We start from the raw sequence: 24,594 nt of genomic DNA, 5'->3' as shown, positions 1-24,594 counted from the left end.
TCAAAAGCTTATGCTGTTCTCCCTTTACTAAAGGTAAGACTAATCCAATTCATATTCAACTTGTGCATTTTAATTAGTGCTTTCCATAAGGTTTCTTTGTTTCTTGCTAAAGTAAAAACTATGCACATCAAGCCTACTGTACGTACAAAACGCTGAATTTTATGTTCTGTTGTGCCCTTAATAAACACATAAATAATAACTTATGACGTTAACCACTCTGCCTGAAATTCTTTTTAATGGGCACGCAAAGAACAAACTTTGCTGAGGAAAGACTGCAAAGTCCATATGAGTCTTTCTGCATGGTCTGATTTCCCCATCAAGCTTCTCTCAAGTGCCTGGACAGAATTTGGCGACAAGCAAGGTCTGATTTACACATCTTCCATTTCCGCTGCTCACCATCTCCCTGTACCTGACAGGAGCAGCTGGACCTCATGACATATAGGCCATGCCATTTCCAAAATTCCTGCAGTGCTGCTCTGCTCTCAGCTTTTATGTCAGCACTCAATATGATGGCCTAATTTTACCATCCCGGGGACGCTCGTGTCCACCCCGTGTAGATGCATATATCTATATATAGTGTATATATAGTGTAAGCTGACTTTTAGTGAAGTTTTATTTCACTTTTTTTCTGCTTTATGCATATTTTAGGGTATAATGGTGTGTTTTGCATTTCTTTTTTTGAAAGGGTAGAAAGTTCATCTCAACGTATGTCTTGGGTCTATAACTAGTTAGCTTATCAAATAAAAGATTGTACTGATACAATCCAGTAGTTTGACATAAATAAAACTTGAAATCCCCAGAGATTCATGAAATCTAGTTTCTATTATACTGATTTAATTTTAGTTAATATATATATATATATATTAAGAAGAGAAATAAAAATTGATAATCCCTTGTAATAGATTACTTTTTATATTTCTCTAATTCAAATGAAAAGTAGTGTAAACAATGAGCTAGCTGCTGCCATCAGTATCTGCTGACCAAAAATGTCTCATGGTTCGAAAGGGTCTTTGTACAATTGTTGCGTCAGCTTCTCAATGTACCTTGGTGTAAGTAACTTTTAACCTCCAATCTACCAGCCATGCACAAACCACCAACAACCCTCCGAGGTCTTGTTAAGGCCACGGAATGAGCTGCACAGCCCTCTGGGTAATGGGCTGGGGATGTGCTGGAGGGAAACTCAAGCCCTCTTGCCATTCCGGGCAGAGCGCAGCAGGCCACGCTCAGTATCAATGACAAAAGCAGACAGGCGACAAGCAGTGATGCATAAAACATGAGCTTGAGAAAGTTTGTGCAGCAAAGTCAATTATAAGTTTTTGAGAAAGTTGGAAAAAGTTCCATCAGCAGCAAATATAAACCAGGGACTGATTCACAAATACAAATGCAAAAGTACGCTACTGTTTTAGCAAATGCTACACGCTGGTATCCCATGAGCAAGAAGCGACATTGGTAGAAACGGACTGAGAAAATGGAGAAACCCAAGCAGTTGCTGATTAACCTATTGAGCATAAAAGAGCATAATTTAGTGAAATATGGCTTTGCTAGAAGTGCTAACTCTCAGGCAGAAACATTTAAACAAGCATGTGGCCAAACTACTGTGTAGTCCACAAAGACGCAGCAGTGTTGTATAAATTCAGACGAGAGCAAGGAGTTGTTTTGGTTGAAACCATCTGGGAGTCATTTGCAAGGGAACTTCTGGCATTGATTCCAATGGGGCCTGTTTTTGATGTGCAGATAGGCACGGTACACAGTTCGGTCAATGTGAAAATATTCCAAGATAAATGCGACGATGTCATCGTAATTGTGAGGAAAAATTTCAACCTAAACCATGGGCACAGTAAAACAACTTTTATAGCATTTTTCCATATGTCGACATAAAATGTGAGGGATTGACTTGTTCCATATTTTCCAATCGTTTAATTTTAGATCCAAAAAAAGGAGGTAGAATCGTCAAAAATATGTCTACAAAATAAAAATAAAAAACTGTTTTAATGGCAAAGCATTTCAGTTACTTAAAAACAAGCAAATGTAAACCAACTGTGCCACATTAAGACAGTAAACTTTTCCCACAAACAGGGAGCTTTAGTGCTTGGCTTTCTCTCTGTTTTGGATCAAATTGGATCAGGGGCCTTTTTAGGGAGAAATACTATGAGGAAACAATTCTAGGCTCAAATATATAAAAAAGAAAAGTTAATGTTTTTAAAAATTTTGCAGTCTGCTCATGGACTACTGACCAACGTGAGCAATTTTAGTAAAGTTATCTTCATTCTAGTGAGGTAGTTGGTAGTACTTTTGCCCTTCATCAATCAAGAAGGTTCTGGGTTTGAATCCCATCCTGAGGTCTTTCTGCATAGTTTGTAGGATCTCCACTTGTATGTGTGTTTTCTTCACCTGTCTTCTGTGAGAGAACTGTAAGCTTCATCTCACACTCCAAAAACATGGCTGCTGGCATATCTGAATACTGCAAGTTACCGCTAGGTATGAGTGTGTATGCATGGTTGTTTGTCCTGTGTGTATCTGTGATGCCCTCTGAAAAACTGGCAAGCTGTCCAGGGTTTACCTCGCCTCTCAGCTAATGACTGCTGAAGGTAGACATCGACTTCCCAGCAACCAAGCAAGAAAAAGTGTGTATAATAAAAATGGATTGTTTCTTACATTTCGTCCCAAACTATGAATTATTTAACAAACCTCTGTTTGGCACTATTTACACACCAGAAAAAGATTTAGAGTTTACAGAAAAAGAAAAAAAGAAAGTTAAACTTAAAGGCAAAAAATTGGATTATAGTAAAAACTGGCATTACATTAATCACCACATAAAAACAAGAAAAACTTTAAATGCAAATTTAAAAGAAATAACTAAGACATAATGAAAGGTTAACTGATTAAGTGTTTTTTTACCTCTGTGGGAAAGCTGAAATAAACTGTAAGGTTTCCCATTCCTACAGAAGAAGGAGCCATCAATTTCTGCACATGTCAGGTTTTCAGGCAGCTGTTGTTTAGCTCTGCTCCTGGAAACAGAGAGTACACACGTCTCTGATGACCTCAGGGTTCTACTCGGTTTATACCTGTCCAGCAGCTGTATGTGGGCTTAAGACTATTCAGATCTTCATTTAACAATAACCGCGTCTAAAGAGCTATTCTTAAACCGAGAGCCGGTTCAGGCCTGGTAAAATGAAGGTCATTTTCCTGGTGTTGGTCAGGAGTCTAGCAGCAGCATTTTGGATGAGCTCCAGCTGGATGTTTGTTGTTACAGGGAGTGATAAAGACACAGATACATTGTAACAACCAACTGAAAATAAAAGCATGCACATTTTCCTGCTGTTCTGTTTAATGAATATGGAGAAATTTTCACTTTTTGAATAAAGTAGTAGGTTGATTTAATATGGATGTTTAAATTTACAGATAAGTCTGCATGACCTCATTTTCTTGCTTGTGATCTTCAGGCTTATTCAATCTAGTTAAGTGTTGATCTCTAACCTTGAACTTTGGGTGTCATAGAGAAGAATGAAGTTGGACAAAATATTAAACCATTCACTAATTGACGTTATGGACTTCCTTACAGTAAGCAACTGGTGTATGTGCTAAAACAGAAATCAATTCGACATACAGGCATATGTACAGTCAGAGATGTTTTAATACTCCATAGTTGGAGCTAGGGGAAATTACTGATTTGTTGAATAAACTGATTCAAGATAAGCACTTTGAGGAACCCCATGAGTGGTCTTTGTTCAATACATATTAAATGAGAAATAGTAGTCCAAGATCTAAGAAGAAGTAAAAGGGAAAAAAGCATCTGATGAAATTACAGGTACTTGTTTTTGTGTTGTTGTTATTTTAAGTGTACATTGGCACCATGTTTGTCTCATTGCAATCAAATGTGCGCCATCATTAATATGTCTCTGGAGCCTTGCTATGCAGATTTTGCCAAATTCAACTTTCATACATAAGACACACAGAGAAAATACTCGTCCACAAACAATGGGAAATTACGCCTGATTATGATGAGGTGCAATGATTAAAATAATACTGTGCTCTGACAAGTAAAACATATCTGCGATCTCAGAGTCTGCCCTTAAAACATGGGCGATTTACAGCAATGCCCTCAGCAGGTTTGCTGTGCTAAGATTACAATCTGAGCCGCTATGAGAACGCCATTTACTTCAGATGGTTGGTAAATTACAAGGAAAACAAAGCGCACACACCCATATAGCAACATGCAGACACTTTGGCACCGTTACATATAGCTGCTGCTTTGTGAGAACACCTCCAGTATTCCAGCACTAAACTGTGTATGGACATTACTGACATAAGGCACCAGAAATTAAAGGTTGTGTCAGATTTCCACAGACAAACGTTCTTGCTCTTTATAAAGTCGACATGAAACAGCAGAGGCTGGAGTCGTTTGTGAATTCTCTGTGGCTCAAATCTACCCTTAAGCTTAAGTGGCTTCCTGGCAGATTGAAAAATAGTCCTCCAAACTTAGCAAGCACTTTAATCTTGTGGCTTTTCAAGAAATAGGCGGATTTAGCTTTTCCTCAAAGGACAGTTAAATGGCCATATTAACAGAGAGTTTATTATAGCAAAGAAAACCGACAAAATTTGGACAGTTCTCCCAAGCAATAGTTCTATGTTATAAAAAAAAGTTGGCTTTGCAGTAGGAAACCTGACACTGCTTTCAAACAACTGGACACAGAAAGGCAGTGACAAAGCCTGCAAACATTTCATCACCTTTGAGAAACTTCAAGGACTGAAATAAAAGCATCTGTGCAAGAAGCTCCAGCTTTCATTGTTTCGAGGACCTTAAAGGAGGTGTCTTCTTTGAACAGTGAAAAAGCTTGTTGTAGCCTCTCCCCCAGCTCCACGGGTCTCTTTCAAGCTGCAACTTCAGTCTACAGACAGCTGCACACCCGTATGGAACTGCCTCCATGAGTTCCCTGCTGCCTGCATCCATCAGAGAGACAGAAAGATTGATGCACTGCAGGTTGCTGGCATGCACCAGAGGTTAGATTTCACATTAACTTATTAATCAGGGCAGATTTACGTGATCCTTTAGATAAACCAAGACATCCACATCCAGGTATACTGCTTTCACTGCCTGGCACTGGGGTTTCTGTAACCAGGAATAAAAAAAAATAAAAAAAATGGAGGGATGTTATCTTAAGGGGTGCATCTATACATCTTTGGCATTTAAAACTGAAGGAAAACGTACTTCAGCTTCCATGTTGCAGGACATGAAGAAACATGTCACCCAGAGCAAAGTTGCTCTGACCCAGACAACAGTAATCCAGGAATTATTCTCAGCTTGGGGAAAATGTCTCTGATGTAGCAATATTTAAATAGATTAAATGTAATAGTCCTAAAGCACCCTGTCTCTTAACCTGTGAAAAATCTGTCTGAAGAATAAATCATAAATCAAGAAGAAACTTTAGTATTTGTTTCATAAATAGCAGTACATTTGATACTTATGCTTCATTTAATTTACATGTGCTGTTGGAACTTGATTAAATAAAATGTTCAGTGACCGGGTGAAACACTAGTAGTATTACAAACTAATAGTAATGATTCCATCTGCATTTTGTATTTTCAAATGCTGATGCAATAAGTAAATAACCATTTTTTTACATCAACATCATAAAATTGTAGCTTGCAAAGCAGCCATGTTGGATTATGTATTTTGGGGTCAAGGATTGTGAGAATTATTTGACTGACTCCCACTTTGATTTATGGCCTTCTGTGACTTATGTAAATATTTAACTACCAACATGGAAGTTTCTACTTGTGAGTGAAAATGATTTAAACCATCATTAAGCTGCATCCTTCCACAATGATTTAGTGACAATGCATAAGAATGTTTTATTTAGTCTTTTTTTCTATGATACAACCCAAAACACAATGTTTTAAAAATGACTCCAGCATTGTGAAAACGAGAATTTGAAGAAGTGGTGCTTGTTATAAAAAGGGTGAGGACCGCCGAATAAGAAACACCAGCTTAACGGGGTGGAAAGCTGAATAAATGGAGGCCACAGAGACTGTCAAAGACAGGAAGACTTTTACTACTTGAGGAAGCATGTTTTATATATATATCATGCAAAAATGATTACAACCTAAAAAGATTCATGGCCAAACCAAATTCTGATATGGTTTGTCAAAGAGGACCTGTTTTGAAAACCAGTGACATTTTTATTTTCTATAATCGACTTAGTTTTCTTTATAGAAACATGATTATATTTAACTCTATGAATCATATCCACCAGCAGGAAGTCACTCGGATTATAAAGTTATAATGATAGGTCAAGGGGATCTGAAGAATTAATGCTATATGTTTTTTCTCCAAAAAAAAAAATAAGTTGGATTTGTTATTGAAGTCACCGACTTCATCTAGTTGTACTCTGAAGGCAGAAAGAGAATACCTTAACTTCTGCTAGGGACAGATGGCTGGAATGAGGGAGAGGGGGGTCAGTGTGCAAGAGAGAGTGATAGAGTGATAGATAGCTGGAAAATGATGCAGCTGCAGCCCGGTCCTGTGATGGTAGCGGTTCAAACACAGATTGGGGCTTTAGATTAAATTCTGACACATTTTAAAGTAGCCACTTATATTTAAAATAATAATAAAAAAATATTTATATTAGATATGTTGGTAAAAAAAAACAAAAAAACAAAACGTTTTTTATTGTCTGAAAGTTAATATGTTTTCCATGTGACTGTATCCATATGTCATTTGAAAGGATAATACTGTATCCTTTCAAATGACTTTAAACTTTAAAAGGAACCTTAGAACAGAAAAGCTCATGAAGCATTCTTGAATGTGGAGCTTGTTTGATGATATTCAGCTTTATCTTGAAACATTCTATTTTACAATAACCAAGGACACTTGGTATCTGATTGCAAGAAACTTAACATCAGGGATATCTCCTCCTAGTACCGCCCAGCCCCCACCCCTTCTGCCCTGGGGGCTTTCAGCCAGCAATGTTCCAAGGTCTTGCTTTAATCACAACAACGATTATGGAAAAATATGGAACTTTTATGCAGCTTGGCTCATACCAGTGCCAGTGTCGCTCCAAAAAGAGCATTAAACTGATAAGACTTTTTTTTTTTTTATTTGATCACATCTGTCAATTAGTAGAAAGTTTCTTATTTTTTCATAACTTCATAGGGTGGAAATTATTAGATGTTAGAATTAGTTTGTTCACTAAGAATATCATTATATACATCAAAAATCTGTTCTATAAAGAAAATGTTGACATAAATGAGAAATGACTCCATTTGTTCCATCTTATTATGGAGTTACATGATGAAGTCTGAGCCATGTGGGGAGCTGAGCTGCGTTTGCTCTGGATGTGACCCAGACTTGCTGTCTCTTGGGGGGGGTGGATCGACCCCAAGAGTCCTGGGCCTCAGGAACTCATCAGAATGTTATCGGTCTTCTGCCAAATCTGTTTGATTGCACTGAGTTTTCTCATGTTCGTCTTATGGGACATATTCAAAAAAATAAAAATAAAAAATATAAATAAGACAGCAAAGTTTTACAACTGTATGAACATTCACAGGGCAAATGGAGCAACGACAAACTGCTTAAGAAATCGCTCCTATCCCAAGGCAATAATTACAATTCATCGACATAACGAATTAAGGCTACCGTTGTTGAAAACATCGGAGATGCGGAGTTTCAGTTTGTATTATTCAAAGTGTTATTTTTTTATGGGATTTATAGGGTGCAATTTCTTTTCCTTTTCTATTTCTATGACTAGAATGTTGGCACTAAATGCTGCACTTCAAATTTTATTGTTTTATATCTGGCAATGATATTGTTGTATATAGCCATCTAACTTCCTACTAGTTACAATTGTTCTGGGTCACAAATAGTTAAATGAGGACTAAATTGACCATCATTTAAATGTTACGGCCTATCTGATTACCGTTTCTGACCATATCCCTTAACTTGTGAAGCTGAAGGTTTCTCACAAATCTTTAATGGCTACCTTACACTAAAAACTGTTCAATCGTTTTTAATTTTTGGATTGTTTGCAGCATGTCCCTGCTGTTTCTGTTTATAAAATACAATGAAATGCATAACTGCTCACTTCCAAAATAAGTGTTAGCCTGGTCACTGTCCAGCTACTTAATGTATGATGAGAATATAGTTAAAATGTAATGTTTCTATTGAACTGGTATGAGCCAGGGTTCTATGAGTTGGTATTTTTGTGCTTTCAAGATGTAAAGCACTTTGAAAAGTCTTGTTGCTGAAAGGGGCTATACAAATAAAATTTGACTGATTGATTGGTTGATTGATTGATTGATTGATTGATTGATTGATTGATTGATTGATTGATTGATTGATGTGTGTAACACCACTCCCAAGTCTAAATTTTAACCTCTAAAGTTGGAGCAGCATTATACCTTTGAGTTGAAGAATGATTTTGTGCAGAAGAGAAAAAAATTGTCTTTTTTTTTTAAGATGTCTTTTTATTCATCTTTTATGTAAGCATCTGGTCTCAACTGCGATTCAACCATCAATGATTGTAAACTACAATCAATGCTTCAATGTTTCATCAAAGGTCTGAACCTAAATTTGTGTTCTTCACCTTGCTGTCCAGAAGCTCTGCTTGGTAAACAGCATTTTTATGTGTCTCCTGTCTGGACATGAGATACTGCAGCTATAGAAGGTGATGGCCGCTTGATTTTTGTCACTCCAATTATAGTAAAAACCATGACACTTGCATAGGAGCTGGTTGATAATTACAGAGAAGGTAGAGAAGACATGATGAATGCAGCAAAACAAACACTCGATATGGTGAAGCGAGGGTTTATGAAGAGCCTATCCCCCCAGCAGGAGATGTTTTATTAGCGCCGTTTAAATAACTGGCTTGTTAAACATCAAGCAGCAGGCGAGCAGCCAGGCGGCTGTGGCTGCAGGATCTGCTGCATTGCTCCAATGCTGGCTATTATCACCCTCTTCGGATCTTTATTTGACATGCTAGTGTGCGGACAGGGTTGTTTCGAGGCACAATAATCACTTCAACTTTAGCTGAAACTCAAGAATACCACCTGAAAGTGAAAGCCAGGACCCAGGTGGTCTGAGGTTCTTCAGCATAACTTTGATATCAGAGAGGCAAATGAAGTCAAGAGTGACACTTGCAGATAATCTACATTAATAATTCATGCAAGTTTTTCTAAAATTTTAGGAGACCCAACTGACTGGATTTAAAGGAATAAAGAGCAATAACTATGTTTCCCACGGTTCAATGCAATCAAGCAAAATGCGAGAAGGTATTTTTTTTATTAGACAGATCTAGAGGATGTTCATTTTAGAGGGGGGATGTGTGAAGTACTTATGAATCCTAAGTGTTTTAACTTTCACTGTGTTGCAAAACAGACTTTGCTCTAAAGGACACCATCACTATCTGACAGTCTAAAACAAATGTGACATTTGCTCCACAAACTTACAATAAAGCATTTTCAGCAGTACCTGTCTCAAATGAAGCTTCTCACTTCTGTTTAACACAATATATTCTGACCTCTACATCGCACAATCCCACACTAAAATAAATCAACAAATAAATAAAGATATAAAGAAAATCGTATAATAATTTGGGTAGGAGAGAAATATTCCTGACAGCAATATCAAGCCATATTGGAGTAAGGTTAATTAGTTACAACTGCTTTTACAAAGGATTTACCATCATCCTTATAGAAATTGAGACGTTGTTATAGCTTTATAATACTATTCCCTCATCAAACACAAGGGGTATTTTGACTCAATTGAGCATGTTTAAGAAATCCTTAAATCTAGAGTGACAGACATTCAGGGCTACCTTAACTCCTGCTCATATAACACACCACCAATTTACCCAAAGCACCACTCTGGAGCTGCAGTCTACGCCTCACACCAAGCCCCGCCCACTCAGCTCCTCCACACTTGTGGCATCAGCGATTAGCAAACACCTGGTGAAACAGGTCGGCTGAGCTTATCATGCAAATGGCTCGTCAGTCCAACACCCCTAAAAACTGTTGTAAATGGCACAATGGAGGAGCATTGTTGTTATGACATGCTGAAGGTAACATGTCAAAGCAGGAGCTTCTTGAAGAGACAGAGGCCAAATTCAAGGCATTAAATTACAAAGTCAAATTTTTTTAAAGTTAAGTTTGACATATACAGCATTTTTATACCAACTGAAGGCAACAGTTACTTGATTGTGCTTAAAAATGACACTAGAGGCGCTTTCGCATTGCACGGAACGGAACGGTACGGAAGTGTTCGCATTGCACTCCGGGGTGCCATCAAAGCGGTGCCGGACGTCATTATTTTTAAATCTAAACAATGTGGTTTGAGTTGGTTGGTTGCTAAATGCCAATTTAATAAAAAAGAAGAACAGTTACTACTACGACGACAACAACAATGGACGACATGGATTTAATTTTGCTGCTCATCAACCTCATACAATTAATTAAATTCTGCCAACAAGCTACCCTCAGAAGACAAAATGCTGAACGACTTCTACGTATTGCCAGGAGAAATACGGAAGAAAAATACCGTAGACTGTAGTATAGTAATATAGTAGTGAGAGCCAGCTGTCAACGGAAAATCAACGTCTGACTCCATAACAACCAGCGGCCAATCAGCTGCTGGTTCTAAGCAGAACCGCTCGGCCGGCACGATTGGAACCACAGCTCTTGTGGTTCCATGGGGCCGAGTGGAACCGGTCGCAAGTTGTAATGCGAACACAACCGTTCCGTACCGTGCAGTGCAGTGCAGTGCGAAAGCGCCTTATGTGCCTGGAAAATACTTAGTACTCATCTTGAAGACAAGACTGATGGTGATCATTTTTATCTCATTTGTTAAGCGTTTATTTTATCAGGATGAATAAAAACCTATTTTTCATGGCAGTTCTGGTCAAGAGGCAGCAACAAAGCCAACACAGAAAAGTAACACTTAAAAGAAAGTATCAAGCTATAAAAGCACAGATAAAAATAAAAAGAGCGTGAAAGGCTCACATCCTGACAATGCAGCTGTTGCATTGGAGTGGCACCATGTGTCTCACTGGGTTAATCTTTACGACACATTTTATGAACGTGGAAGTTTACCTGACCGGCATTTTGGTGCCGACCTCTTCTGAACTGAGAAATGAACAAATCAGGTAATGAAATGATTTGCTTCGTCTCATTCACTCAAATGATTCATTTATTTGAATGGCTTGTTCACGAACAGTCATTCTTATTTTCTAAACGTTGAATTGCTGATTCATTGTTGTGATGATATGGCTTTAAAAAGATGACACCAATCCCATCCACTGTATCAGGCATAAATTCCAGGCTAAAATATTTTTATTTTATTAGAAATTAAGTGCACAAGTCACAGGCAATAAGAACTTGCCCATCTTGGTTATTCATTAACCTTTAAGACATAATTCTAACTTAATTTTTATTGCAAATATGATCTTTATATTCATAAAAATTGTTCTAAATAGATTTGTTTGTTTAAACTATAGTGTGTTAGCACGTCTGCGAGTCTTAAGTTGTTAAAAACTGAAGAAACCTTTTCAATGGAGGCAATCTCATTTCTTGCTGGTTGTACCAAAAGGAATGAGGAAAAGCATTTACGAACACTTCAGAAGTACAATGTCTTTAGATAACATAGCACAGCCAGCAGAACCTCTGAAACTCCCCGAAGACAACTTATCTCTGTGGTAACTCAAACAACACGCTGGATTTAGAATCCTTATCATTAAATTCACCTGTGACTCTCTAAATAAAGCTGTGTTCATCAGCCGGACACACTGCTGGAATGCCAAGTTATGCTTTGTTCTCCCAGTTCCACTGAATACTTAGGGGGTGGTCTGCTGTGTTTATCAAAACTGTTATATATTATCACTGCTTTCCGTGCCAAAGCCTGGAATAACTCTTGCTGTTCTTTGATTAAAAAGGAATAAATGTTTGGCGATTTGTCTTCAACTTCGACATGGCTGGTGGGAGGATGGTGTTTTCTTTCCACTGAAGAAGAGTGCTTTGAACGTCTACACTGGGTGTCTGTTGCCTAAATCATATTTCAGGAACAGAATGTTTTGAATCAGAGGACAATTTTTTGCTTCTTTATTAAACCAACTAAAAAATAATTGAATTCTATTAGAATCTAAAAGTTTGTACAGTAGTAGATCAGACAAAAGTCAAACAAATTTCACTCAAACTGTATGTAGTGTATAGCTCCCAGACTGATGGGCGGATTGACAGATTTAGTTCAGGATAATTCAGTCCAGTTTTATTCAACATAGATGTTTTTCCGGCTTGTCAGAATCTAAAGTTTCTTAGTGGTTAAATGTATCTTATTTTGGAATAAAGATGGTTGGATGCACTCCAGGAAACTTTTTTCTTTTTCTTTTTTTAAAAAAGAAGAATTAAATCGCCCTCTAATTTAGCAACAAATCATAAGCTTTAAATCAGACACCAACTTCAGCCTCATCATCTACCCTCAGTGTACAGTAATATAATTTCTCCGTTCTTACAATGTACACAACACATATTGAAGTTCACACCCCACTGAGAGGGCCAGCAAATAAGCAAAGCATAACCGATTCTTGATTGTGCAACACAATTCATCTGAATTGTGTCGCCCTGTGCAAAAAGCCACAATTTCCACATTAAAAGACTGCCATGGCAAACTGATATTCAAACTGAGGAAAGGATGGCCCCAACCCAGATTTAAAACAAGGATAGAGAAAATTTAAAAACTTGGCACATTTGTGCGGAAAATTGTGTTGTCTCTTGCTGGCCAGTAATTATGGACCAGGGACATGTTGTTGTTTTTTTACAGGAGGATAAAGAAGCTTTTATCACCCAGTCATGAGCCAGCTATGTGATAGATGTAAGTTTCATCCAGGTATAAAATACTCAGTGTTGCCCAGACTGCTTGTGATTTATCTGGTGTCTGCAGATTAAACAGTGTTCACTCCTGGCTGCCTCAGAGACAAGCTGCACTCTGAACAATTTCAAATGTAAATACCACCTGACTATGAAAATGTTTCTTAGAGCTTCAGGGCTCCTCTGGGTTCTCAGAGCAAAGAAGGGCAACTCGCTAGAGTCGGATGATTGACTGCACAGGGAGTCTTCCTTCAGCAAGTGAAAAATCTTCAGAGTTATGGTTTGTTCAAGTTTGGAGTGCTTTCCTGCAAGTATCCAGTGGAAAGTGGTTTGAGTCTAAAACACATATCATGAGCTGAGTGTTTTCTGGTTTGGGGTCATCTGAAGCAATAGGACCAAACATCCTTCATGGAGTTCCCACAGGAAGTAATCATCAGTAGTGCAATTACAGAGAGGAGACCACAGATTCTGCTTTGGAAAAACAGCATTAATGTCTCTATTTTATGTCATGCCAAATTTAAAAGTTTAAAGATGAAGAGGGATGTTTGAACGTGAGTAGCAGAGTAAAATCTGCAAGTCATCAAATTATTATTTTCGGAACATTTTTACCTTTGAATATTCAACGTCACTGAGAAAACTAAAGTACCGTCATTGCTAAAAATGTTTCTGTTGTGGTTTGTGGAAAGAGGTCTTGTTGTTTAGAAGGACCTAGATTCTGGGTGGTGTTATTTTTCCAATGCAATAAAGGTTTGGCAAGTTAGATATTTATAATTAAATAAAGTAGGTTATGTGATTGGCCGTGGAAAAACTGTCTCCAGGGATGTTTTAGTCATTTACTGTTACTGAAAGTTTGGATTCCAAATTTTCTAATATCAAACAAATAGATTTTTTTTTTTAAATCCCCTGTTATTAAGTATCATGTTGGTCTAAAATAAAATACCAAAACAATAAATTTAATTTTGTGGCTGTAGCTTGACAAAATGTGAAAAGTTCTAGGGGTGCAAATGTTTTTGTAAGGCGTCATCTCACAGTTTCACATTATTAACACAAAAAAGTGAAAGAGTGGATTCATGACAAAATAAAATAAAATCTGTAAGAAGCATTTTTTTTTATTTAGTTGCAGTAATTTTAGGGAAAATATGAGAAAAAAAACTATGACTATGGAGAAGATTATTATGGAAACATCTTTTTAAATTTCTTGTCCAATCGCTTTGACAACTGTTGAGATTAGGCGAGTGTTTGATTCATCTGTGTCTCCCGAGGTAAACTCACAAACTCAACGCTAAGCACTTTCTCTCTTGCAGCGCACGTTTTTAAACTTGGCACTATTTATATTCCAAAATGAACACAAATCGTTGAGGGTTTATTTTTATTCAAATCCAAAAATAATAAGCAATCAAAACATATTATTGTACTCTGTACATGTCTTCTGTTTTTTTTTTTTCACACACAAAATAATTAGTTGCTACGCTATGCAGAAGGGAAAATATGATGTTGCTCCATTGGAATGTCTCCTCTGTGTGCTGCCAAATCTAAGCTGGAAACACTTAGTAGGGAACCTGTGTGTACTATGAACTGCGAATAATTTGCTTAAGGGAACCCACATCTGGACGCAGGACTGTGGCAGAGGTTAAAAGATCTGAAACTAGGGCACCCTTATCTTGCCGGTTGTGGACTGATAGTTGAGTCCAATGTTAAACAAAAGTCCTAACTACAGGAAATAAGCCTGTTATCACAGTACAACCATTTGCCTTGGCCGTCGACCAGTCTAAAATTGTTCCTTGTTTACTATTTGTGTTGGGGCTAAAAGACCATGGTCATACAAATCACAAATCTTCAGCAGAGCATCTACAGTCCTGTGGTTATTTATTTTCAGTGTCATGGCCAGAAAGTAAAGAAAATACACAGAACAAGAGTGAAAAAGACCTGCTTGTTTGCACAGCTATCAGCTTTGTTTGAGGCCTCAGATGATAATCCAAAGATTTCCATCCTCTGAGCTACTGAACACCAGTGACTTCTTAAATGCTTCATAACTTCTAACTATATCTGCTATTTTTCTGAAACAGAACCGACGACTAAAAAGTGTTTACAAGTTAGAAACTGGCTGGAGTGGAAGTGAAAACCAGTGATGTTTTTGTTCAGCCTGGAGAAGTAGTTTCTGTCATTTTAGGACGTTTTGAGCTACAGATAGGGCAGTGAAACAGGAAATGTCTAGAGGGAGGGTTTGGGTACATGAAAGGGTCTAAGGATGTGAAGGAATTTTTGGCATGGCATTTGTACTTCAGGATCATGAATACTGAAGTATGAATGCCATGGCCCCAAGGATTTCACCTGTGCTCTTCAAACATGGCTTTGCTGACAAGACATTCCTTACATTAAAAAAAAGTAAGACAATGTTGCACCATTTGCTTCCTGTAGAGCCTTCTCTGAAATATAGGGCCAACCTTGAAATCAGTTCACTTTACTGACAAAAAATATTACTTCAAGCTTTTTTCAATTTGCTCTCCTTACTGTAAACCCATTTATGAAATGTATTTGATTATGTGCAAATGAGTTATTAAATAGATTTTTTTAGCTTTTAGCTTTAACTTTTGGAAGGCAAAAAATGTAAAAAAAAAAAAAAATGTAAAAAAGGAACTGAAAAAGTCCATTTTATCCTCAAAATGATGAATGTAAACAATGAAATTTAAATTTGTAAAAAGTATACCTGATCCAAGTTTCTGCCAACATTTTAATGACCTGTTACTTCCTGTATGAAGTCATTTTTTAAAATTCTATTTTCTGAATCTTTTTTTCCGTCTATAGAGCACAGCATCTGCTCCTTTCTAGGAAGAACTGACAGTGTTAGTTCTTATGTGGTTGCCATAATAACTGATTTATCTTGGCAACCAGTTTTACCATGGACTGATAAAACAGCGCTCTAGTTTTATGTATTTTTATATTGCCTTCTGGTAATATATGTGATCGAGGATTTTAAAAATTGGCCCCCACAAAGACAGGACAATACATAGTGTAAATGACCACACAGTAAAACAGATAAGATAATGCTTTAAAGGAAATATTGTATATTAATGCATTGTAAGCACTTTTTTGCATGAAAAAATTGAGTTTGCAACATCTGGCAATTTTTCAAATGTTTTGCTTTAATTCCACCAGAATTAGCTGTGCTTGGTTTGAATTTGTCAGGTCAAGGAAAGAAATACTAAGACATAATGAGGAACTGTTAACTTTAAGTCACTAGAAATGTTTTCTATAACTTGCTTTGTTTCAAATTGTTCTTCAAAGATTTTATCCTTGAACTAATTTTCTCATCCAGATGTCTTCATCCAGATATGGAGAACATTAGATGAGCGCAAGTTTCAGTGGTGAGATAACATTCTTCACAAACAATAACCGAGAACAAAACAGACTTTGACACAAAGGGAAGATAAAAGTATTGCTTGCAATGTTTTGTCTCTATCATTTACACCAAAGAGTCGACCAGACAACTCCAGAAGGGTATAATTAATGTCTGAAGCCAACAAAAAACAGATGTAATTTTGTTCATAAAGAGGCCACCATGCAGCCTGTACTCATGTATTACTGGGAAACTATTTGCTTCAGGCGTTCTTACATGCATATTTTCTTTAACAAGAATTTCCAAGCTTAGGCTATGTTCTGATTTCTGCATCAACATAAAGGCAAGAAAGCAATCAGGATTAAAAAAAAAAAAAAAAAGGGAAATATTTCTCCTATTTTTATGAAGCACAAAACCTAGAAGGCTTGGATCGAAATCACAACATTTCTGCCGAGTTTAACACTTTCAAAATTCTTATGAAAAAGTAATAAACATGTGCAAAAAGTGAGAAAAATGGGAGGAAAAGTAATGGGAAACACAAACTTGTGACATATGTGTAAGGTCATTCAGATCCCAGACAGCCAAGTCTTTCATTTGAAGAGCAGTAAAAAGAGCTCTTTGTGAAAGCGCACCTGATGAAGCCAAACATTCCTCTTCTTGAGTTATGATTTTCCTTCCCCTGCTCTCAAAGAGCTAGATGCAAAATATATTACAAGTTCAAGTTTATGTTTGTTTATTCAAGCATAAACAAACATAAAAACAAACATCAAAGGAGTTTTGCTTTGTCCTAACAGAAAAGTGACCAGTAACATCTGCAATCGCGTACCTAAGCCAGCTTTCCAGCTGTTTGTTTGTGGTCACCATGAGTAACAGGACTGACTCAGCATTCAAGTCTTCAAGCTTCACTACTATTATTTTTAATAGGGGGGCTTATTCTGTAAGGAACTGAGTCATGGTAACAAGTCATCAGTTAACAACCATTTTCTTTGAGGTCGTATGTGAACTGAAGACTTGATGCGGAAAAAATGATTCTGCATCTTTAAGAGCTGCATACTTATTTCGTTTAAAGTTTCAACAAAAAGAAAAGGTTTTGATTTTATCACAGAATTCCACAACATTACAGTTCTGTGGCAACGCAAGAACCTTGACAACTGATTATGTTTTGGTAATCCTTTATTATCAGGTCGAGACAGGCCTATATGAATCTATATGAGACAGTTCAGTGGGTTTTTGTCTGTGGGCCTATCTTCAATATCTTAGGGGACTTAAAGCAGGGGGCTGAACCTAAAGCTACAGACTCTTGTCGGAGTTCATTTCCCTGCAACCTCCTCCTCTCAATGAATTCCAGATGTTTAGCAGACGAAAGTGAATTTAGGGCTAAGGGGGCGCTGGTGGTTGTTGGGGGGACTGTTCTTTTTGAACTGTATGCATAATGCATGTATGTTGTCTACATAAAAGAAGCTGGTGGAAAGGTTACATATGGCAGGTCTCCAAAGCTGCACCAAGACCAAGTGTTGTCTCTAGTGCAGTAAATAAGCGGTGCAACTCCACTTAAAGCTGTGAAACCAGAGGAGTGGTTTGAAGTTACAATATGTGCAAATGCACATATTACACCTCACAGAGCCAAGAAGAGTTCTAAAGCAAAAGCAGGTCCACCCAAACAGAGGTTTCCAACACAGCCCAACAAACACCAAGCAGAGAGACTGTTCCAGGCCTAATGAAGTCCTGACTTGCTCATTTTGGCACGGAAAGGCAACGATTCTGCAAACTTTCAAATTCAAATAGTAGGTCAGGCAAACAAGCAGAGGAGGTGTTTCTGATCTCCTGGCTGTGTGTGGTCCTGCTCACTGGAATAACCCGAGGTAATGAAGTCATGAGTGGAAGAAATTTGCTGCTCGCCATTTTTATTAAATATCAAATCCTTCTTGCCTGTGGGCCAGATGAAAACAAGCCTTGATGCTGTGTTCCTTTTGGCTTCTAATAAAGTGGCAGTCTCCATGAAAGTTTCCCAGACAAGGGGAATGAAATGAAAAATGCATGAAATGCAAATATTGTCCCTGCAGCTCCTGCAGCTGGAACCATGCTGATGGGATGTTTCTACTAATGCAAACAATTGAACTGCAAGTGCTTGCTAAATCCTCAAAAAGCATGCTTTGGCTTTTTTTTTTTTTTAACTCCTTGATGTTTGTTGTTCCTCACAAATATGAAGGAGGTCAATCAGTGACAAGAGAATTTTACCATGAACTTCTGACCCCCTCATCAAATCCATTGAGGGGTCCCACAAACCACCCCAAGAACCACTGTCCACAAATAACTCTGAAATTTAGGTGCGAGTCATGGCTTCTGAAGAGCCACAGTTTTGCCTGACTCACTCGATCAGGACTGCAGACTCATTGTTTGCTTTCCTTCCTGGTAGTGCAGTGCTTCGGCTACTGCTCATGACATTGGCAGCAGATGTGGTGGGGCCCAGAAAAAATAAACCGGCTGACGATGATGCCGTCGGCAGAAGCTAAATATTGACTTAGCGACCTGTAATCAGATTCGCACACATGACAGAATAGAAATAAACAGCAGCATTTGCTCGTGTCGCCTCTTGCCGACCCTCCCACCACAACACAGGAACTCTGGCTCGCAGGAAAAACCAGAAGCCTGCGTCTCCCAGCTCAGCTGATCTGGTAATGAGAACTTGCCTATGACGCTGAAGGGTGGGAATGTGAACATGGAAGACATTTTAAGATGTATACAGTAATTACTTCTCCAACAGTCCTGCCTCTCTTAAATCATTCTGAAAGCTTTGGGGATTTTTTTAAGCAACATAAATGACCTCTGAAGATGAAGTCAAAGCAAAAGCAAACTGTCCACCAGTAGTGGTTTTTGCTTAAATGGTAGCCCATATATAGATGGTAACATAGATGGTCTCGATTCAAGGGAGCCCTAATTTGAAAAAAAAAAAAAAAAAAAAAAAAAAAAAGTCTTAAAAATACTTTGTCTTTTTTTCCACAAATAAAATTGGTCAACTATTCCACATTTCCTGGGTAGCTTAAAATATACATATATACTGTATACATTTACTCATTGATTTCTCAAGATTGTAGTGCCCTGGGCATTGAGCCCAATCAAAAATAGCAATTGTTGTCCATAGCGCAATTTCTCATGTTTTTAATATTTACTTCAAAGGAGCAGGACTTTCCCATACTTTATAGGAATTATAAAAAGTTGTAGGAATGTTTCTTTGTTGTCTGATACATGAATCAGATGGGGCTCATACACAGTCTAGAGGCTGCAGACAGTTTATCAGATGACCCCAAAAACACCTACAATCTTTCATTTCAGAGTGATGCGTCGTTTTGTGTCACTGTAAAACATAAAATCCAGTTAGCATCCATTAAAAGATGTACTTGACAAAATGTGAAGACGTCAATGTCAACTGTATTTATATAGCACTTTTAAAAACAGGTTGAAACTGCAATATTGGGCTGTAAAAAGACACATAAAAACTATAAAATTGCAGGAGAATAAAATGGAGAAGAAAATTACAGTACAGTTGCAGTATCAGACCTCAATGACAACGAAAAAAAACAAGCTTTAAGAAGTGATTTAAAATCATCCTGACAGATCCAGTGGGCAGATCCAGTCCGGAAGGGCAACGTATTCCAGAAAATGGGAGCAGCAACAAAGAAAGCACAATCTCCTTTGCTCTTAAGTCACGTCAGATGGACATTTCACAGCAACTGATTCCAACATTATTTTTGCACAAAGACGACATTTGAATATGGAGCAAGAAATTGTTTCAAAAGAGGTTTTTTGGGGTTTATAGCCATTAAGATCTGACGAGAACTAATGGTTAAGAGATAACCTTTCCCCACATGTGTTTGTGACATCAATGCTAATCCAAGCATCTGTTTATCAGCGTAAGTCACAGTGCTGGCTCATCCTCTGCAGCGAGAGAAAACATTAAGCCAGCCTTCTCTGTGTCCTATAAATTATGGCCGCGAATAGAAGACCTTCATGTGGTTGGAATCTGGAGATTAAACAATGGTTGTAAATCAGGCACATCTGGGGTGCGATAAATCTGTCATTCTATCGTTGGACGCATCTGACGCCGAGTCCCGTTCACCAGGATTTGAGGAGCTCTCGGTGCAGATAGAGGGATCACTTTGGGATGGAGATTATCTTACGCAGTTGCGCTCCTCATCCGTGAAAATCTCTTCTCGCAGTGGATCAGCATGTACTGGGAATTAAATTGTCAATGATTGTAATTATTTAGACACATACATTGGGTTCCAAGAGTGTTTTTGGCCCATGATAAGGGCTTTTGCTTTCCGCTGATGCATGAAAAGACACACAATTGCCAAACACATGTTACATCCAGGTGCATATTTCTACAAAATAGCATCTCGACATTGCATTTCATGTTTTGTGGACATTATGCCTATAAAAGAGTTATCAGATTCTACAACTGCTCAGAAAACATGCAAGGATATGATTTTATCTTGAAACACAGCAGTTCTAATAATAACCTGCCATTATTTTACTCTTAAAAAGTTTATGCTGTATTCAGATTTCAGTTCATTATAGTATGTTGTAGAAAGAAAGCAAAGCTTTGATCATCCCATTTATAGCTGAGTTACGTGCACCATTATTATTTTCCCTGGCTTATTTGCTGCAGATGTTTGGGAGTTGATTCTGAATTGCACACTAAAACCATCTGGCATTAATTTGCCCATTCTTTGTTTTGTTTTCTATGAGTTGAACACAGTTGAAATTAATGTGTAGAATCTTTTATCACTTGCCAGTTGACCAAAGTAATGAGGGGTGTGTAAGCTTTGTGCTTAGCTTTATGTTTTGTAGCTCTAGGGCCCTAAACCACATGTTTTTGTAGCCTGTATATATATATTCACAGCATGTGTGTGGATATCTGTAGCCATATGCAAAACTAGAAAGACAAACCCAGTGTTGAGCCAGCAAGAAAGGAATTATACATCTCATTGATCCGTGACTCGTTTTTGCAGAAAAACACAAAGGGAGAGGATGCCTGCCAAAATAGTTTTCTTTTTGTTTCTCAGGAAATTAAGACATAATGTTGATGTGAACTGCAGTTTTATTATATAGTGTTTTAGAGTCGTATTCTTCCTAGCTATTAAACAAAGCAGTTTTCTTTGAAGCCTTGAAATGACTTGTGATCCTAACCTTCCAACATGGATTTCATAATATCATGTTGAAGAAGCATGTCTCACCTGGTGTTGAAATTAAACTAGCTGAAAGGTACAAAAATAAAAGCCGATATTCACAGGTACTGTGAAAAGCAGGCATTGTGGCTGTGCTTCAATTGGAGGTAGAAATTTTTATTTGTCACAAAGAGATGTTTGATGGATTTTAAGGATCTGTCTGCAACTGACTCCTAGTAGCGTGAAAACATAATAAAGTAGGTTTTTTTCTTTTCAGAAGATGATCATCAGAAATAGGATTGTCATGGTTTTAGCTCCATATTGGTAAAGTTAATCTACAGTCCCACCTTAGTTTTGACTAAAATTATTCAGCAGCGACCACACTTTTCAACCTTTCTATACTTATACGGAATACACACTAGTTGATTCAAGTTTAATATGAATCCAGAAGATTAAGTAAGAGCATAGTAAGTGCTAATTTCCCACACAAGACAAACAAGCAATGTGTGCACACACTGCCAATGCAAAATCCATAAAAGTTGATTATTAAAGTTTCTTTTACTCATACCCTGTAGTGCCGGGGTGTCCAAAGTCGGTCCTCGAGGGTCGGCATCCTGCATGTTTTAGTTCTCTCCCTAGTGGTAGTGACAACCTCTTCAGCAAGTCAATGTTCTCCTTAGGCCTCTGATGAGCCATTATTTGATCCAGGTGTGCTAAACCAGGGAGAGAACTAAAACATGTAGGATGCCGGCCCTCGAGGACCGAGTTTGGACACCCCTGATCTAGTGGAACAGTTTCTGCCCAAAGTCAGGCAAGATTTCATATGGGAAGGATTGGAGGGGATAACAGGGGGTGTTTCCTCTATATTGTCAAGATCTAGATAAAGTTTCCAAATCTTACCTTTTATTTCGGTTGGATGCTGTAATTGTTGAATGCCTGAATAAACTGTCAGCTTACACCAATTTTGTCCTCAGACATCTGGGCCATTCACGATTTGGCCCATTAGTCCTCCTTCAGTGCCTGCACATTTTTGGCTTCACTACAGAGAAGACGAGATAGCGGCTCAGATGACGCCAAAGGTAATCACAGGAACTTGAATGAGCCTCCACAAATGGTGAGCGGGCCAGACTGATAAGTTGGACAAAAAGCAGATTGGAAGTTAAAAGGAAGTTTTATTCCATGCCATGCTAATTGCTGATTGGAGGACAGATTGAAGTATCACTGACTAATCTAGATGGAAACAAATTGATTATGCTTTGACTATAGTTGTTTCAAAGTGGCTCTCCTTCCTGTTAGAGCAAATGATTAGATTATTTTAAAAAAAAAACTTGAAAGAAAAACTGAGATATGAGTATTTAGACACATGTTCTGGTTACTTTTAGGAGCAAACATATTAAAAGTCTTGCCTGTTTTTATAATTTTTATGTAAAAGTATAAAAACACTAAAACCATAAATGACAAACTTGTATTATGTGTCATGTAATAAAACCTTTCTTTGATTTGATTTTTAATGTTGCATATTCATGAACCAACTTTGCAGTTTCCCATGATAGACAATGATCAAGCTGCTCCTTTGGTGTATGAAGCAACCTGTGCTATAGCTGTGAAAAGCTCAAGGATTCTCCTTTTCCTGCCAACATGTCACCAGCAGTGTGAACAAAAGACACTGCAAGAAAGAAAAACCAAACAGGAAAAGTCATAAATCTCCGTCATCTCGTGAAGTTTTCTTAGCGACACCCCTTCAAAAAGAAACAGTTAAGTGTGTGCAGCTGTTGTACGTATGTGTGGCGAGTGTGGCTGTCTTCCTACTTCTGAAGTCCTCTAATGATGATAAATAACACAATGGTTTTGGGTTGTCATAAAATTTCCTGCAGACCAAGTTGAATTCAAGGTGTTGAATCTAATTGAGTTTTCTATTTTTTTTCCCCCTTAACAGCTACTGCTAATGTTTTTCGGTAACTTAGCTAAAATCTTGTCAAGTTCATTTCGCCCTAGCATGGCCATTACCTTCCTGCTTGAAAACAATTCTCGCTTCCAGCACAATCTGGGCTTTCTCCCCTTCATTTTGATTGTCACTGGTGGACTTTTTACTGGGCCAATCAGTGAACAGAATGAGAAGTTGTGAACGATGGTGTTAATTTTCTGCACTGTTTTAGAATTGTAGTCTGCCTGTAGTTTTAGCAATGCGAGTGGAGAAAGTGAACGAAGCCGTTCAGACCATGTTGGTCATGCTTCCAAATATTGGATTAACATTAATAGCTTGAACAGCGTCTCGTTTAGTCACTCCATCTAACTCTCTCTGAATCTTATCCTCCCCCACCAAACACAAAAATGTTTGCATACATATTCCGTACTACAATGCTACATAATCACACAATGAATATTGATACCAAAATATCACATCAGCATCAAAACAACCAAAAAGTAATTCCTGTAAGATCAAATTAGGTTTGACATTTTTGGTTCTAGATTCTTCTTCTGCTACTAGATAAAAAGAGGGAAATTCTCTTTAGCGATCTCTACTGTCTAAAGAGAAAATTGCAGTAGGAGTTACTTGCATAGAAGCAGAATAAGCCATGTTCAAGTACAGCTGTAACTTAACTTTTAACTAACAGTAGTTTGAATTATGATTGTATTTAGTGTATTAATACACTCTGAATACAAGTCATTTGGCCTACTAGTTGTATTCTTAAATCTTGCTCTGACAGGTTACATTGAAGAAACACCGGAAATGATGTGCAACATCTAAAAATCAAATCCAACTGTTCAGTTGGCTTCAGATGCAGCACAAAAAGTCCTGAAGCCAACAAATTAGTGAAAGGCATTGTCCTCACAAGACTTTTGAATTGAATGCGAAGCAGAGCTCGGATTTCCCGGCCAAGAGAAAACTTTCAAGACACACTGACAGAAACGTCTCGAAGAGGAGAAACCCTATCCTGCACATGTCATTGTAATTTGGGAATATTGTATGATTTAAAGAGTTGAAAGAAGACGACTGTGGAAACACAGACCTTAGAGATGGGACACACAAAGGAGGTTTGTTCTTTGACAAAGAAAACCTTGTTAGCATTTCTTTTTTTTCCCCATCATCCCAGAAAAGAGTTAAGACAAACCAGTTTGTTTCCTTGGGATGCTGATGTGATTTTTATCTCCAACAAACTCTTCCCAAATAGAAATATGTTTGATTCTTATTGATCTATAGAAAATCTCTGGGCAGACACATTTTGAGCTTACAGT

The 24,594-nt window shown here is 37.7% G+C and overlaps 1 long non-coding RNA gene across 2 annotated transcripts in view; it reads right to left on the bottom strand.

Annotated features, from left to right (window-relative positions):
• The window catches only part of LOC103142025 (uncharacterized), a 39,581-nt gene that overhangs the window by 2,019 nt on the left and 12,968 nt on the right, over positions 1–24,594 (bottom strand). For both annotated transcript variants that reach the window (XR_001662820.1, XR_001662819.1), the window contains one exon: positions 2,899–3,008. This is a non-coding gene — a long non-coding RNA (uncharacterized LOC103142025). The remainder of the gene's footprint in view (positions 1–2,898; positions 3,009–24,594) is intronic.

The sequence above is a fragment of the Poecilia formosa genome, unplaced genomic scaffold, assembly GCF_000485575.1.
Source record: "Poecilia formosa unplaced genomic scaffold, Poecilia_formosa-5.1.2 Scaffold92, whole genome shotgun sequence".
Classification (NCBI taxonomy): domain Eukaryota; kingdom Metazoa; phylum Chordata; class Actinopteri; order Cyprinodontiformes; family Poeciliidae; genus Poecilia; species Poecilia formosa.
This window is presented reverse-complemented; position numbering and strand designations above follow the sequence as displayed.